Source organism: Silene latifolia, chromosome X, assembly GCF_048544455.1.
Source record: "Silene latifolia isolate original U9 population chromosome X, ASM4854445v1, whole genome shotgun sequence".
Classification (NCBI taxonomy): domain Eukaryota; kingdom Viridiplantae; phylum Streptophyta; class Magnoliopsida; order Caryophyllales; family Caryophyllaceae; genus Silene; species Silene latifolia.
In genome coordinates, this window is record NC_133537.1 from 260700685 (window position 1) to 260712848 (window position 12164).

A 12164-nucleotide genomic window follows, 5' to 3' on the forward strand; every position below is an offset into this window, starting at 1 on the left:
GTTTTGATGGCATATCATACTTTAATTAGTATATTCGTGAGCTAATCTTGTGTTCTAGGTGTATTGTTTGTATTTATTACATTTTGTAGGAATCTAAGCATTTAGAGGCTTTTTCCTTTCACATTTGCAAGCACTAGAATATATGGCTAAGTATGAAAGCTAAATGGACCATGGAATAAATTACAAGGCCAAGCATGAAGAAATGTGAAATGTAGAATGCTAATTAAATCACAAAATGAAGCCCACATTACAAGTCCACAAAATTCTACATAAGATGCTCAACTTAGGATGCTCTTTGGAAGGTCTTAAGATGCTAGAGTATTCTACCTTGTCTATCATTTCAATTGTCATTAGTTTAGTTTACAATTACATTATGCTAGAGTAGTCTACCTTGTCTAGGTAATGAAGGGAGCCATGCATAAAGGCCTTATTCATTGATTAAGTTTGTTATTCGTTCTATAAGTCGAGAGGCACAGAATCGGATTAGACTAAGTATGTGTAGTAGGACGACATAGTCATAAATGAGAGTTTCTCTAGGACCCAGTCTATGGTTGACACTATTATGGAGAGGTGGGTGTCTCTAAGCCTAAACCATTAACGATTCATCAACTCCTATGTTTATTTAAGCATTTGCATAATTTGCATGTGTGACCTGACCTCCCTAGACTATTTCTTTATCATTATTGTTTTCCTCCATTATCCAACCAACCAATCATACGATAACCGACCTTGATAAAATTCACCCCATAACAACTAATTTACAACCCCCGTCTCTCTGTGGATTCGACCCCTACGTACTACATTAATTTGTGTCTAGGGTATTTATTTTTGCATAGGTGTGCGATAGCCTATCAGTACGCATCAATGGATTATTGCATGCAATAAATTTACACCCAAAAAAGAAACCCTAACTATTCAAACACACAGTATCTCGATGATTGCAATGTGCCTCGCTGGTGAAGTTCGTAATTGCGATGAAATAGTTCTCCATTAATCCTCCATTAAATACACACATCTCCAACAATAAGATAAGATTCATCGGAAAATGCAAATGATGACAGGAAAAAATCAGCGACAATAGTATAATTAATCGAGAAACAAAGGAGAAATAATCGGAAAATACAAATCGGTAAAAACGAATGAAAATTACCATGTGAGGTGTGAGGATAAGTGACGATGGGTGAAGAGTGAGAAGTAGAAATGATAAAACGATAAGTGAAGAGTGAGGACAAGAAAGAGAGAGGGGGAAACTGATTGGGAGGAAGTGATCGACAAAAAAAGCGCCAAAATAATAAGAACAAGAGTGAAGGGTAAAATGGGAAAAAATGGGATAAGTTATTGTTCTGGGAACAATAACTCATGTTGAGACTTTTTAAAGGGTATATAGAATTGTGTGTGTTCCAATCTCGAATCTTCTCATTTCATATCTTTTTTATCCATTTTTTAAATTCTGTGATTTTTTTAAGTTTATGATTTGGTTTGTTTTAGTTAAATCAAGGATTTCAAATTGTTGTGTGCTTCATTTAACATTTTTTATTGGATTGGGAACAACCCATGTTGTTGATCAGAATTTGTGTAAACAATGCGAACTTTGTATAGATTCTAGTATTGAATTGGATTTGTATAAATGGGCAGTTTAAATTTTATGATTTCTATGTACTGATGGTTGATGATTAAATGTTAATTAGAATTTTTCTGTGTTTTTGATTGAATTGTTTAGGTAATTTGGAGTGGGTTTTCTGGGGTTTAGGCAAGGATGCCAAATTTTAGTGCTTTGTAAAAGGAAGACGATGAAGATGAAGATTATAAGGAAAATAGTGTGACCCGCGTTTGATTTTTTTGTCGTTATAGGTTAATAATGGACCAATTTTGTTAGACGAGAAAGGGTGTAATAGTTGAGTATATTGGTAGTTAAATTATAATGTGGAGTATTTCGAAAAGCACTCAATAGTTTGGAGTATTTTCATTAAATAACCCTTTTAATTTTGTATACAAGTGTAGATGATGAGTTGATAGGAAAGTTTGTTACAATATGATGTTTGAATATCGTCTTTGTGAGAGCTAGATTGTTGCAAATTGATTTTTGACCCGAGTCTGGATTATATTTTCTCCAATCTAATGTACTATTGGAGTTGCATCATATAAGTCGAATTTGTACAATTTATAACTCTACAACTCTCAATCAATGTAAACAATGGACCGCATTATGTGTAAGCATCACAATCTATGTACAATAAAATTTTTTTATACAAATGGACTGTCATATGTATAAAACCGTCTTACTTTATAATTTGTATTTTGTATATTATAAAGTACTTCGTATTTTGTAACCGCTTTTAATTTGGGTTCTAAATTTTGCCTCGATCAACAAAATATGAACTTTTTAGCTGCGTGCAAATTAAAGTTTTGCAGTTGACCAGAGTTTTAGAAAAACAAAATCAGGTCGTAAAATTGGTTCTAGGTTTGCTTCTCGTTACAAGATACGATTGAATTTTGACTACATGTATGTACGAATGTAGGATGTTTCATATTCAACTAGTTCTTTTGCCCGTGAAATTCACGGGCCGTTTTTATTTTATAGTATGTTGGACGTTGTTAAGAGATTTTAAAGAGGGAAGGTTGTTTGCACGATGAATCATGTATTTATTCGTATTTACGGTAATGTGCGTTTACTCTTGTTGGAAATAGACTCAAATGCATTTTATTTAAGCCCGACAAATTTAGGCTATACTTAGGAGTCATATGTGCAAATTGTAATATTACGTGGTTGTACATTACCTAGTAGAGTCGGAATAAAACTAATCTCTGGATTAGATTTAGTTAGTTTTTAACTTATTGATTAAGTTTAGACGATACTCATTTAAAGGGAGTTTTGTATGAGATTCATTCATTGAGAAATTTAATAAAACTCAGAAAAACGATCTAGCTTTTGATCAAAGCGGCTCAGATTTGAGACACCGATACTTCAAATCTCCCCTTACAATTGATCACGGTAGGTTCTTTGTTGGATCTTTATTCATTCAGTTTTGTATGAGATTCATTCATTCATTAAGAAATTTAATAAACTAACATGGAATTCCTAACTACTTTTTCTTTTTAAGCAAGTTGAGAATTTTGATTGTCACGTGAATCTTGCTTTGGCTAGTTTATGATTTTTCTGAGTCCTTGCCTTTAAGTTCTTCAAGTCATGGAAGTGATGGAACCTGCCAAACAACAACGTAGTTCTTGAAGTCATTGCATCATATTGACATGAATGCTTAATGGCATATGGAGAAGTTCATAAATCTATTATACTGAATTAGTTGATGATGTTGATCAGGTCCAACCTTACTCAACATTGTTTCACTAATTCAAACATGTTAACCACATCTCCATCAATAACCGAAGCAAGGTTCCATACTTGATATCGGATTCTCCCATCGATACAAGAATCAACATCACTGAACAATTTCAAACCTCAAAACACCAGTCCTCTGATGTTAACCATATAAAAAAATTCAAAGATAGTCTGTTCATACCCTTCTGCCTTTATGTATAAGGTAAGCACAATAGTAAATGATTGGCAGCCATAGGTGAAAGGTATAGAATATAAATATATAATCATGGCTATATGCTTTAGTATTTTGCAAGAACCAAATACGTGAAAGGAATACAATAAAAAAAGATGGTAGTGCTACGTTATGTCGTTGTATAGTACAATGAAGGTATACAAAATTCCTAAGTACTGAATTTGAAAACGATTCCCCGAAAACATTGAAATCAAAGTTCACTATAGTCACGGATGATAGCGGTGATGTTCTTCACTTCAGTTTCCTTGATTTCCTTTTATTTTACTTTATTTCCTCCTCCTGTGAGCACACAAACCGAATATATAAAAAACAATTTCGATAAAACTTTGATAATTAAAAAAACAGAAGCTAGGTTTAAAGAAAAAAGTCATACTGATAATACCTCATTTGAAAGTCGATCTAGAGGAGTCGCGAACTCGATTGAAAACTTAATATCTATAACATATAAAAACAGGGGAGGGGGGAAATCAATTAAGGAAAACAATCAAAGAAAACAATTGAACGAATGAACATAAATTCACCAACCTATGTTGTGATGTTAATGTTATATAAAGTATGATATATATGCTTTAAATTGTTAAACTCTTATGGTAACTGAGGAAAACTGAAGAAGAAGAAGATAAAAATGTTGGATGTTGAAGAGTTGGATTGTAGTAATGAAGACAGTTTAAATTGTGGCCAGGAAATGAAGTGGTATCGTCGGGAAGCTAAGCCAGTAATTTTCCTGTATTTTTCTTTTCGTTTGTGTCATTTCTTTAGGTAAGACGTTAGTGTTGAGGTTATGCCATGTGTCGCTAGTTAATCGCTCAGTTTGTCTTTTTATATATTTGTATAGAATAGATTTCTTTAGGTTAGACGTTAGTGTTGAGGTTATGCCACGTGTGCTAGTTAATCGCTCAGTTTGCCTTTTTATATATTTGTATAGATGATCCTTACTTTAAAATGAATGTCATACATTATGAATAAAATATACCTCACATGTATTAAAAAAAAACGTATAGAATTCATTTTTATAGAGGGTATAGAATTACTCATCAATGAAACAGAAAAGTTTTTATTCAAATTAGGAAAAATTCAAAACTACACCCTTCTATGTACACTTTTTTCAAAGTTACTCTTTTTTAAAACAAAATTTCAAAATTACTCCCTTATACGAGAGTTCCGATCAAAAATTACTACCAAGACCCAACTCAGGTCATAATTAGACAAATTTTCCGACTAAATTCAAATTTCTTATAATTTCCTTCCCATTTTACCCCTGTTTTTTTACTCTAATATGTCCTTCATGTCTCTCTCTCTGGCTTACACCTCCTTTCTCTCTGCCTTCACTCGTTTGTCTCTCTTCTCTTCCTCCATCTCACTCTTCACCTCCTTTCTCTCTCTTGTATTCCTCCATCTCTTGCCCCATTTCCCTTTATTTACTGCGACATATGAAATTAATGCCAAGTTCTAACTTGCACTCAAATTCTCATTGTAGTTGTGATCAGTGACGGACCCAAGGGTGCACACAGCACCCCACGTGCGCACCCTTGGTTGGTGAAATTCTTTTTTTTTTTTAATTGAAGCAGAAACTGTACACTTATACAATTTCCGTGTATATGCTAACAGTAGTTAAGAAATGGCTCAGTTGGTAAAAATTCTAATACCCAAGCAATAGAACCTGTGTTCGATTCCCACTAGCAGTCCGTTTTTTTCAATTTCGCTTTTTCACTCTCTTTGACTTTATATTGCCTATTCCTTCCCTATTTTTCCAACAACTATTTTTTAATTTAGATTGTTATTTTTTCTTTGAACATTTTTTTACCTTTTGTTTTGATTCATTGTCGGCCATTTATGATTTTGTCTTGTGAATTTTGATTATGCTAATTCAATTAATATCCCCAATTTTAGATTTATCAAATCGTAATTCGTAAAGTTTCAATCAGAGTCTAGTGATTTCAGGTTTATTGCAAATTTGAAATCTTAGTTCTGTATAAGCATATTATGTTTCATTTTAGACTGACAAAAACAATACTAAAATTTCGCTTACTGATGATGTATTGATTCGTTTTCAGGACATGATATATCATACATTGGGTTTAAATCTTTTGTACACCGTAATGAAAAAAAAAAAAAAAAAAAAAAAACTCGGCATGATGTTTATTATGTATGACGATGATGAAGTTTAATTATTAATCATTTTTCTATGTCGTTTGATTTTTTTTCCGATTATGCACTCCCATCCTTAAGTTCCTGGGTCCGCCACTGGTTGTGATGGTCCAAGGTTGTGCTTTTGTGGTCTTGTAGCTTCTGAACTAACTTCTTGGATAAGAGATAATTCAGGTAGAAGATTTGAAGCATGCCAAATTTACAATCCAGTGACTAAGGCTCGGGGCTGTACGTATTTTTATTGGTTTGATCAGTCTCAAACCAATTGGCAAAGAAAGGTAATTAATGATCATAAAAAATAGAAATAGGAATAACTTACCTAACAAGCAATGATAAAAGAAGTTGAAATCAGCAGATTAAAGTTGATTGATTTTCAGAGTAATTTTGGTTGAGAATATTTGAGAGTGAATCAATAGTAAATTCGGGTAAATTATAATAAGGTTTGTGTTCTAAACAAGAGTAATTTCTCAATTCCTTCTAATTATGGCTTGAGATGGGTCTTAGTAATTTTTTTTTTTTATCAAAACTCTCTTATAAGGGAGTAATTTTGAAATTTTATTTTAAAAGGGTGTAACTTTGAAAAAAGTGTACATATAAGTGTGTAATTTTTTATTTTTTCTTAAATTACTCTATTATACAATTAATATTGCAAGTATTTGAATGTTTAATTATATTCTACTATACATGCCCGTGCAATTTGCACAGGTCCAAAGCTAGTTATTATCCCTAATAAACTAAAAGATTAAGGATTACTCAATTTTTTTTCCGCTCAGTTGATTGAAAAAAAAAGTGGGCCCCTATTGAAAATAATCTTTTAATTAATTGATTCACAAAATTAATTAATACACACAATTTCGTCAAATGCTGAATAAAATCTTTCATATACAATTGATTTACATAAGGTGTACCCAACTAAATAAAATCTTTCAAGGTTCAATCAAATGCATATTTAATAAAGCATTCACACTGCCAATCTTCAACAACAAAAAAACTTAAAAATAAAAAATAAAAAAAATATATTAATATAAAATACGAAAAGAATATACAAGATAAAATCTAAAAGATAACATACTAATAGGTATAAAAGATTAAGCATCTCCCTAAAATATTTTATAATTTATATCTTATAGGTTTTATATTTTTAAATAGAAACAAAAACAAAAAACAAGGGTTATTTACTACCAAATCGAAATAAAAAGAATAATATATTGATATTTTAAAAAAATTAGGCATCTCCCTAAAAATATTTTACAATATTTGTATTGGTATTGGTGTAAGAGATATTTGTTTTTTTCAGGATAAGATTAGGATATTCACTATATAGGTATTGGTATTTTTTTTGTTATTAATAAAAATAGTATTTTTAAAGGCCGTAAATGTATTTTTTTTATTATAAATAAAAAAGTGATAAATATTATAAAAATTCGTATATCATTTTTTCGATGTGTATCATATTTTGTTTTGCCTTTTTTTGTTATAAAGTAAATACGTTTTTATTACATTTTAACTTAATTGTACTATTAATATCATAAAACAGTACTCTATCTGTTTACACTTGCTTTATTTTGTGAGGGAAAAATAAAACAAGTGTAAACTATTCACTAGGATAGAGGAGTAGCATTTAGTGAGATAGCATTAATTTAACATCTTATAACTATATTCATCTTTCGTTTTCTATCTCTTATAACTTCAAACTAAAAGTACAATTAGTTTATAAAAATGTCTTCAATTGGAGACGTATTTATATAAATTGAGAACCTAAAAAATACTGTGATTTAGCACGAGATCTTCACTAGTTATATACTAAGAGATTAAATCTCTTTTAAATTTTTCCGACAAAGTGCTATATTTAAATAAGGAAACAATACTATTATTAATAAATGCCTATATAGTGTCCAAAAATTATAATGACTTTTAATTAATTTGTATTTATAGAATGCCTATAAATTATTATTATTAGGGTTAATTAATAGGAATAATCCGTATAGTTACCTACCTTCTTAAAATAAACCGAACTATATTTTAACTTGAAATAAACCTAACTTCAGATACTCTCTTCTCAAAATACAATAGCTTAATTTTAACTTGGTACATCAGGTTAAGATGTGACCTATTATATCCCTAAACTTTCTCAATCGCTTTTCTTTAACCAGAAAAGACGATGTCGATGAAGAATAAGAAGATGAAGTAGTGTTAATGGGGAATATGGTGGGTTTAGAATTGGGTAATTGGATATTCATTGTGCTGTTTGAAACACAACATGAGCCATTTTAATGCTTCTTTCTGAGAATTGATTTATGGGTTAGTGTAAGATTGATGAATAATTGTTAGATTTTGATTCTTTAAAGAGAATTTGAATTTTATTGTATTTATGGATTTAATAGGATTGATTTTGTTTGTAGTGAGTAATTGGATTGAATCAAAAGTAAGGATATTTTGGTCATTCCATAATTTATTTACTTAATGAGTCGGGAATGAATTTAAATGATGGTCGAGAATGCAATATGGTGGGAGTTCGGATATATGCAATGTAATGTAGGTGGTTGTTACTTGTTAGAAATAAACAAAAGACTAGGGGATAGTTTGCAAAACACGGTAAATACTAGGCGGTAAGTAATAATTTTCACTAACATTTAACGTAGTACTTAACGTCTTATTTGACGGTGCTTAGAATTATGGTCATTATATATAATAAAAATAATAAATAAAATTAATTATAAGAATGTTCACTTGTAATAAAATTGAATGTTTTAGTTAGACTTTTAATTATATTGTATAGATTTAATTATTATTTTATAAATAAAAATAAAAGAAATTAATGAGGTGTACAAAATTGATTGTGTTAAAGTGATGTGAAATAAAATTAAACTAGTTTTTTTTTACCCGTGTAATGCACGGGTATGTTTTTAACTTCCTCGCATCAAAATTAAGGATTATTTAATAATGTTATCGAACATTAGTCTTTCTCACGACACTCACTCAAGATAATACAAATACAACCATTTTTAATTACGTGTGACGGTCGTACCCGTGCTTTTTGACCAAAAAAATCGACCATTTTGAGTTAAATAGTTGCCGCTTTATGGTAAATAGTAACCACTTGCTTTATTAAAATGATCATTTTTAGTAGTAAAAATGTATTCACTATTTAACATAATATGATCATAATTTATCAAAAAATGGTCATTTTTTTATCGTCACTCATCGACTGTCGTACAAAGTAATTTATCAATCACATTTCATAGCTCAATATAATATAATTCAATGCTTTAAAGCCACCAATGTTATAATAACAAAATACGATCCAGAGCTTTAAAGTCGTCGTTCTTTCATCAATAATACTAAGTTCTTAAAGCTACACGTTTTTCTCTCTTCAACTTCTTTGTCTGATTAATAATGTAAAGAGTCCTCCATAATTTTTTCAAGTGTAGGCCTGTCTATGTCCGGCCCAAACTCACCAATGATCACCTCTAGTTATGACCAATCAGAAGGATAAGATCAAGTTTGACTAAACAAATTCAATTCTATCAATAAAAATGAAAAAAAAAACATATACAACCAGCTCAAAAATCTGCATGAATTACTAAATATCAATCCTCTCATAATGTTTGGAGAAAACAAAATTTTATGTATGAATGTACAATTTAACTAAAGGTTAACAATTGTGCAAAATAGCTTTATATATCAAATTATCAATCATTGTGAATAATAATCAAAGGAATGTCAAAAATTGTGCAAAGGGCTAGTTGAGTAACTAATAATAGAATTGTACCGGTTAATCAACCAAAAAGTGAATATCATGCCATAAATAAACATGATTGTGAAAGTGTGTATACATAATTGACAATGTGTTGCACTGGAATTCTTCACGAATGGCAGCCCCCTTAGTGACCCAAGTTCCTTAGCACAATTAACTAACTGTCGGTCAAAATTGTAATTATCAATATGTGAGTTCAATAATAATAAACAATAAGACTAAGACTAAGTAAATTAAAATTTTTTAATACAAATAATAATATTAATCAAGAGTAACGTAAATAAAATATATTGATACTTAACTTACATTCTAAATTTTGCGATTCCAAACAATCACATAGAAATAAGAATGGATCGATGAGATGATCATAGTGTCATTAAATTGTTAAGAAACTATTATATATACTTCATAACCAACATCGAATGTATTTCAATTCAATATGGAGAATATGAAGTGAGGGAAATAAAATGGAATTAAAGGCATTCCTTTATTATTTTTTTTCTTTATTTTTTCATTTTTCTCTTATGTAGGAATTAAGTGGTGTGGATGGAGGGGGTTTGATTTGTTGACGTGGCATTAAAATAGATAGGTAGTTTGCTTTTTTTTTTTTTTATTATTATTATTGTATATAGATGTGTTAACTGTTAAGCTAGTCTTTTAATTAGATATTATAAATAATCCTTATATCCTTATATAAAAAGAGGATTGCGGGGGTTGGGTTGGTATGAGACTGCTTCTGCCCATGCCTGGCATCAGATTTTACGGGTTTGCCATTCCATTTTAATTTTTCAGCTGCCTTCTCCCCTGCTTCCCCTCTTTACTCAAAAAGGACACCATTACTTAACGCAAATCTAAACTCTAGACACAACCATCGTCTCCCTTCTTTATCGTAAAAAAACAGGATCCTCACTTTTAATTAGTCAGTTTCTTAGTCCAGGGTTCGTATCTTATCTTTGTCAATGTCTACCCACCGTGCACCTTCGATTTTTGCAGCAGCTATATTGGACTGACGACCGCTCATCAATATGCTTTATTCATTGGTAAGTTTGTGATTATTTGCTTGATTAATTAAACTTGATACTTCATCTGATTTACGTTTGCTTCTTTAATCACTTGCCTTTTTGCCATTTCTAATTGTTTTATATGATTTTCTTATAGTGCATTTCAAGTGTTCGATTAAAAGCCTAAGAGAAATGTGTTTTGCAGAGTTCAAGTTTATTTTGAAATAGCAGATGGTTGCGGAAATGTAACACCCCCATCTACCAAGGAGTCTTAACAAGACCTTTCCCAGCGGATACGGGCATTACCATCTCGGTTGCCCGAGGAATAGTATATCACAATGTCAATAAAGAATAATTAAAGTTTATTACAAGTTTAAACTCAACAAAGAAAAGATACAACTAATGAACAACCAACTACGGTGAGACTACTCCATGCCAAGACTCGGTGAAAGACTCGTCCCTCCAACGCACCCAGACCAGCTCCATATATCAACACCTGCTAAGACTAACTGCTCACCATAATGGATCACCACAGGCACATAACAAGAAAGAAAACACAAACAACCACACAAGGTCAGTAACTGAAGGATAACATACAACACAAGGTACAACACACACACACACACACACACACACACACACACACACACACACACACACACACACACACACACACACACACACACACACACACACACACACACACACACACACACACACACACACACACACAAACACAAATCTCCAACTCCGATAATCCATCAATCACCTGACTAACCCTAAGGTAACGTTCTGCCGGATTATCAATCGCAACCAGTAATCCACACCGCCAGTGGGGACCGCAACCTTACCACCTAAGCCCCACTCAAAACCATAGAGCGAATAACTCATGTCCATTAATGTACACATCTCCCTTGTGACGGGAACCACAAGGGGCGAATCAAGGGCGTGAAGCCATTCCTAACGATGACTCCACCCAGCCAAAGACACACCCCACACACAAGTACAATGATACTATCACACAATCAAAGATACCACACACCACACATGACAATGAATCGACAGTACTGAGTAGGAAAACCTCCCTTTAGCAATCAGCAACCACATCGCATACATCCATATGAAGGCAAGGCAACCTCCATCAACACCTATCACCACCAGTAGGGAAACCCTATTAATAACAACCATAACCACAACGAAACCTAAGTATGATGATGATGACTTACCTATGCTTTGCATTCCGGCGACAAGACTGCGACCTGACACAAGTCTCCGTCCCCATGGTGTCTCCAAGTGTAAAAGTATCTCAAAAGGTTAAAGGATGATGAGGGAGAAGGTGTGTCGTCGATTAGGTTTTGAGAGAAATGAAAAAGAAACTGATTTAGGTTTACGACTTCATGATTTATAACGTAACGCTGAACTCGCCGTACTCGATCGAGCATGGGACTTACTCGATTGAGTGGCCACTACTCGATCGATTCACTAGACTACTCAATCAAGTAGCCTACACTAGATCAAGTTCCCACATCCCAAAGGTTACTATGATGCAAGTCCGAACTAGTAAAGGTTCCAATAGGTCAAACATATGTCTAAGGTCAGTCAACAGGTAGTCAACGCGTCCCTAACAAGGCTGGTATTACAGTCTTTCCCCTTAAAAGGAACTTCGTCCCCGAAGTTCAACTCATCACA